General features: G+C 39.4%; 1 protein-coding gene across 1 annotated transcript in view; it reads left to right on the plus strand.

The window, feature by feature from the left end:
- Positions 1-7,202, plus strand: part of TBC1D8B (TBC1 domain family member 8B) — a 122,637-nt gene that overhangs the window by 28,365 nt on the left and 87,070 nt on the right. The gene's annotated exons all lie outside the window — the stretch shown is intronic.

Consider the following 7,202-nt stretch of genomic DNA (forward strand, 5'->3'; position numbering starts at 1 on the left):
ACTGACATTTAATGAAACTGATATTATAAAAAATTCAGTAAAAGTACTTACTTGTTTGACTTGGTAAGCATGGCAATTTATGGCAAGGTAGAATCCTCTATAAGGTTCCAGCAATCATTTCTATGGCTTAAGTTGGTAATCAAACATTTTACTTAGAATGGAAATAAATCATGTTTATAGTTGGGAAATTTATTTAAATGACTATTATTGAGCTAGAATAGTGTTGCTTTACACAGTGCCCTCGATCTATTTTATAAACAAAAAGAGTCAATTTATCTAATTAAAACCAAAACTAAATCCAGTGCCACTGGGTTGATTCTGACTCATAACAACCCTATAGGACAGAGTAGAATTGCCCCATAGGCTGTCCAATGCTGCAAATCTTTACAGGAGCAGACTGCCTCATCTTTCTCCTGCAGAACAGCTGGTGGGTTTGAACCACTGACATTTTGGTTAGCAGCCAAATGCCTCAACTACTCACCACCAGAGCTCCTTTGTCTAACTAAAGTATGCTTCAATTTGTATAGTAAATTAGCACATTGACAATGAGTACCATCTTCAAGCTGTGGCTTTTTTAATGGCCTCTCTTCCAAAACTCAGCCCTGGTGCTACCTGTTCAACACTACCATTGACTGAATACAGGAAAGAAATACATATCAAATTTTCAAGTGTCTCAAAATTGTAGGGTACACTTAATACTATAGGTCAGTGGTTCTCAACACTGGTTGGGACATTAGATTCAGCTGTCGACCTTTTTAAAAAAACCAGATAAGACTGGACTATTTATGGATGAAATGATATGACATCTGGAAGTTATTTAAAAATATAACAGGAGGGATAAATGAAAGAAAATTAACAAAGTATTGGTAATTATTGAAAGTAGGTGATGGGCACATGGAGGTTCCAGTATTTTATTTTTAATATATGTTTTTAAAATGTTGTAATATAACATTAAGGGAAAAATAGGATGCTCAGGCCAATGAAATCAGAATCTCTGGGGACTGAGCTTGAGTAGTTTCAAAAACTCTTCCAATTGTGAATCACTGTCATGAATGATAAAATTAAAATTCAGAAAGATCTGGACAGGTTAGAATGCTCATTTGAAATCAATGTGATAAAATTTAACATGGGTAAATGAATGTAAACTGCATTTAGGTTTGAAACATAGCCGTACAGAACAGAGCATACATATGTTGTTATTTATATTGGTGAAAAAGTTCAAAGTAGGTTAATTGACCACAAGATTAATATGATAATATGATATGTTGTTGTTGTTGTGTGCTGTCGAGTCGGCCCCGACTCATAGCAACCCCTCCTTGGGTTTCAGAGGCAGTGTCACTACGGAAGCAGATTGCTCAACCTCCCTTCCAAGGAGTGGCTGGTGGGTTTGAACCACCAGCCTTTTGGTTAGCAGTCAAGTGCCTTAGGCACTATGCTACCAGAGTGCTCAAAAAGCTAATATCATTTTAAACAGCATTAATAGAACCATGGAGCCCAAAGTATAAAAAGCCTCCATTTCTCCAGACCAGGTCTAATGTTCGAGTTTGAATGCCACATTTTAAAAGGGATTTTGCCAAATAGGTTTGTTAAAAGAATAGTAGAAGAAATAATAAGAGGTCTAGACAATTCCATACAACAAAAGTGAAAACAAGATCACTATAATTAAAATATTTGAATATCTGTCATGTTGAGTAGAGTACATTTTATATTGCCCAGAGTTGGAAGAAAGACTTATTTATCTTAAAAAAGATAATCCTTTTTCTGTTTTTGGTGTGTAAGAAATAGCTTTGCTTTTCTATCATAAAAATGAAAAAATAAATTCATTGTTATAATTTCAGAAACTGTGTATATAGTTTCTGAAAATCATCATCATCCATCATTCCACTGTTTAGAGATGACCACTGTACTAGCACTGGCTATCTAACTAGCAGGGCCCAGTGCAACGTGAAAATTCAGGGCCCCTTGTTAAAAATTTAGGAGCGCTGGTGGTATAGTGCCTAAGGCATTTGACTGCTAACCAGAAGGTTGGCAGTTCAAACCCACCATCTACTCCATGGAAGGAAGATGGAGCAATCTATTTCCTTAAAGATTTACCACCTTGGAAACCCTAATGGGGGTCGCTATGAGTCTCAATCGACTCAATGGCAGTGAGTTTTTTTGTTGCTGTTAAAAATTATTAAGAATTTCAAGACAGTGACACCAGAGCATTAAACCAAGAACAGGGCATTCCTGAGCACAGGGCCCTGTGCATAGATCAGAAGCTCAGGACTGAAACATTTACATTTTTAAAAAGATTTTTAAAAGATTTTCTAATTTATAGACATTCCCACAAATGCAATGGGCTGCCTTGAGAGAAGTAAACTTTCTGGAGTTATTCAAGGAAAAAGCTAGGCTTTCTATCAGGGGTACTATAGAGAAGATGGAAGAGCTATAGTGGTGCAGTGGTTAAGGCATTTGGCTGCTAATGAAAAGGTCAGCGGTTCAAAGCTGCTCCACAGGAGAAAGATGAGGCATTCTGCTTCCATAAAGATTTACAGCTTTGGAAACTGTATGGGGCAGTTTTTCTCCATCCTATAAGGTCACTGGGAGCTCTGGTAGCATAGTGGTTAAGGCACTTGACTGCTAACCAGAAGGTTGGTGGTTCAAACCCACCAGCCACTCCTCGGAAGGAAGGTTGGGCAGTCTACTTCCATAGCGATACTGCCTCGGAAACCCAAGGAGGGGTCGCTATGAGTCGGGTCCGATTTGACGGCACATAACAACAACATAGGGTCACTATGAGTTGGAATTAACTCGACGACAGTGGGTAGGTAGAGGAGGTAAATGCTTTTGGAAGTTGGGTTACATGACCTGTTCGGATATTTTTCAGCTCTAAAGTCAATGATCTCTATCTAGCCAAAAAGAATTGATCAGTGAACAATAATCATGCCTGTAAATTGTCTGTTTTCTTGTGGTAGAACCTTGCCTTTTTATTACTTTGCTATGCTATTTAATAACGACTCCTGGTGGCACAACGGTTAAGCACTGGGCTGCTCACTGAAAGGCTGGCAGTTAGAATCCACCCAGGAGCTCTGTGGGAGAAAGATCTGGTGATCTGCTTCCTGTCTAGAAATCTTTATGAGGTAGTTCTATTGTGTCACATGAGATTGCTATGAGTTGTAAAGAACTCCAAGGAACCCAACAACAATGCTATTTTAATACAAAGTTTTGCACATAAGTTATGGTGGTGATTTTCCTTTAAAAGTTGAATGTGATTTATATAGGGGAATGCTACCAAAACCTGGTAGACCTTTGCCAGGGTCTAGAACATTGGTACTTAGTTATAGTCATTCAAATAATAATTTTAATTTCTTGATATTTTTCTTTTTTGTTCTATCATATAGTTGACAAATAGTATCTATTCTCTTTTGAATCTAAGATAGCTATAGGATTTCTCATGTATGGGCTGATTCATGACCTTGAATGTTTAGGCTATCAAGTGATAAACCTCTGTGTACATAGAAAAGCAACCGAAGTCCATCTGCTTGTTTTCTTGTACTTTTAGAACTGAGACGTTGGCACATATTAAGTCTTGAATGGCTTTCAAGGACTTGATGGTGATTACAGCTTAATGAGCTGGAAGAGTTCCCTAAGTGACTGGAAATGTATTCTGGCACTAGCCTCCAAATTATTTGTTGCATAGTTTTATGCAACTAACTGCCTGTTTTAATGTGCTTAGGAAACTGAAAAAATTCTTTTCTACATAGTATGAGGCACTCATAATCTTGCACATATTTCTGTTGCCAAAAATGACTTTCTTCCAGTGATTTTGGCTACCTTGTCTCCAGTCTCAAAACTTTGCCAGGCAACGAAATGATTTCATGTCGTTCAAAATTGGTATCTAATGGGCTCTCCTTTTCCTCACTGCCTCCTTACATATCCATATTCCGACTGTTGCTTTTCAGGTGAGCCCTTCTTTTCTTTATCCCTATGTTCTTCCTCCCATTCTCTTAATACTACTTTTTCTAGTGTATATAATTAAGGAAATAAGATTTTACATAGTTTTATTTAAAAAGTGATAGAAGTGTAATGAAAGAGCCCTGGTGACATGGTAGTGAAGTACTTGACTGCTAACCGAAAGGCTGGCAGTTTGAACCACCAGCCTGTCTGTGGGAGAAAGATGTGGTAGTTTGCTTCCATAATAAACTCCAGAAATAAGTTTTCAACTAGTCAAAGGGTAAAGAATTTGTAAGGAATTTTTGGAGAAGGTTTTTCTTCCAACATCCTTATTATGACCAGGGCAATTCCAAAGGATAAGGGCCTTTCCAGACTGCTGATCTATAGCAGCTGGACAGAAATGCCACAGAAATAGCCAACTTTATTCCTTATGGTTTTTTATTTCTTCCTAAGATGATGTACAACATTAGACATGGTTATGTGAAATACTGTCTAGACTTTATTCATTCAATAAAAATTTATTTAAGGGCCTTTAATGCTTAAAAAACATTACAGCCTTGGAAACCCTGTGGGACAATTCTACTCTGTTCTCTAGGGTCCCTATGAGTCAGAATCAACTCTACAGTAACAGGTTTTTGTGTTTAAAGGTGAAGTAAAGGGTTTTGCGTGCAGATTTGAAAATACTTCTCTTTGATGCACTATTTTAGAATTCAAATTCTTGGAAGGCAAAGACTGTCATATAAATCTAACAACTCAACAGTCCTGTGTTTAATAAATGCTTTTATTTGAGATTGTTTTATTTTGACATTTTTGTCATGTTATTTTATGTACATAACATGTACATGCATACATATACTTGATTCCCTTTTTCAGCCTGAAGATGGTTACTTTTTTGATTGTCTTCTGCTATCTATTTTAACTTTCTTTTGAATATTTTCCTTCTCCTGCCTTCAAACTGAGAATATTCTCCTTCTTTTCTCCGTTTTCTGAGTAATTACAGTCATAGCACTCTTGAGATACTATTGGCATATGTTTAGCTCCCACTTGTAGTGGTTGGGAGCTCTGGTAGCATAGTGCCTAAGGCATTTTCCTGCTAACCAGAAGGCTGGAGGTTCAAACCCACCAGCCACTCCTTGGAAGGAAGGTTGGGCAATCTACTTCAGTAGTGATACCGCCTCGGAAACCCAAGGAGGGGTCACTATGAATCAGATTCAACTCTTCAGCAGTGAGTGAGCATAGTGTTAAGGCATTTGGCTGCTAACCAGAAGACTGGTGGTTCAAATCCACCAGCTGCTCTGCAAAAGAAAGATGGGACAGTCTGCTTCTGTAAAGATTTATAGCCTCAGAAACCCAGTGGGGGTCAGAATCAACTCGATGGCAGTGAGTTTGGTGTTGGGTTTTCTTTCTTTACCCTTGACCTCTTAGCCAAATCGTTAATTTGTCAGTTACTATTTCACACTGAACATGATAGAATTATTTTTCCTTTTGTCCCTAAAAATCCAAAAACCAAACTCAATGCTGTCGAGTCGGTTCGACTTATAGCAACCCCTCCTTGGGTTTCTGAGGCGGTATCTATGGAAGTAGATTGCCCAATCTTCCTCTCAAAGAGTGGCTGGTGGGTTTGAACCACCAGCCTTCTGATTAGCAGTCAAATGCCTTAGGTACTATGTCACCAGAGTAAACTCCTCAATAATTCCCCTTATTTTTATTTGAAGCATAATCATTTCCTCTGTCTCTCCTCCTCATTCTCATGTTCTTTTCTCTAGTATCTCCACTTTCAGAATAGTTGACTGGTATAAGGCATGGAACTCGCTTGCAGTAAGCAATTTGGCCTTTGGTCCTGGTTCCCGAGAGCTCTACAATACCTGAGGCCAAGTGGTGGCTGAGCAGACCAAGAGGAACCACCTGAGGGCCTGATGCTGACTAAGCCTCAGCAGGAATGATGTAATCTATCATGGCCAAGTGGGGAGGCCAATAAAGGCCTTGATAGATGGAGGCTCAGTGGTGCTTCTGGGGTGGTGAAAGTGAAATCTCTTGGGAAGGAAAGCATGTTCTCTGGGGACATGGAAGCTCTGAGCCAAGCTCCCTCCTAGGCCTGGCCCTATGTGTTTGTATGGTTTTTATTTTCCCTGCTAGATTAAAGATAACCATTCCTCTGTAGTTTGTGAGTCATTCTAATGGATCATTGAGTTTATGAAACACAGAAGGGGCTAGTACCAGCTGGCCTAGCTCTGGGTGAATGGAGATTAGAGAGAAAAGGATATATGGAGAAGCTGGCATCTGGACTGATCAGGGAAGGGAAGCTGAGATTTCTGTAGGACGCCTGGCTGTACAATGGGGTTTATTAGCCATCACACATTTAGTGACCGAGGTAGATGATCTCAGCCTCACTGGACTGGTTTGCACAGTTGGTGCTATGAGCAGGGTTAGCTAGACAGAACCCTGACTGTGTAACTGGCTTATATAATTTCTATTTCTTAAACAAAATATTCAATTAATACCCTAAGTTTGTTTCATATCACGTAGCTTCTTTCTTCTATAATCTTCACACATTGTCATTGCCAAGATATCCTTTCTTCATACTTTACCTCCATAATCAAAACTCTGTCAGATTGTTAATTGGTACTATGCTGCATTTATAACCCCTCCTTTTCCTTTTTATCAGTTTCTACATCTATCTCCCACCTTTTCAACTAATCCACATTTCTCACTATCTCTGTGTTCCATCTCCTCCTCTTCGAATTTACCCACCTCTATGCTTGTGATTCCTTTTTGACCCAAACCAACTATTGGTCTTTTAAGAGGTGAATTTAATCTATTTATGTGGACAATGGTGGTTCGGTGGTAGAATTTTCACCCCCCATATGGGAGACCCAGGTTTGGTTCCCGGCCAGTGCACTCCCTATTGCTCTGATGCTGAACCAGTTTCAGCAGAGCTGCTAGACTAGGAAGAATGGCCTGGTGATCTACTTCCAGAAATAAGCCAATGACCCTACGGATCACAAAGTGCAGTCCACAGTCAATCATGGGGATGATCCAGGTCCAGGACCAGGCAACGTTTCCTTCTGTTGTGCATGGGATCACACCATTAGTTGGGGCTGACTCAGTGGCAGGTAACAACAATAATAACATGCTTGTGATAATGTGCTACGTCACACATGCCAAACTACTTATATTCTGGATACTGTTGTTGTTGTTGTTGTTATGTGCCGTCGAGTCAAACCCGACTCATAGCGACCCCTCCTTGGGTTTCCGAGGCAGTATCA

This window comes from Orycteropus afer, unplaced genomic scaffold (genome assembly GCF_000298275.1).
Source record: "Orycteropus afer afer isolate SDZICR_OR568_19922 unplaced genomic scaffold, OryAfe1.0 scaffold00336, whole genome shotgun sequence".
Taxonomy (NCBI): domain Eukaryota; kingdom Metazoa; phylum Chordata; class Mammalia; order Tubulidentata; family Orycteropodidae; genus Orycteropus; species Orycteropus afer.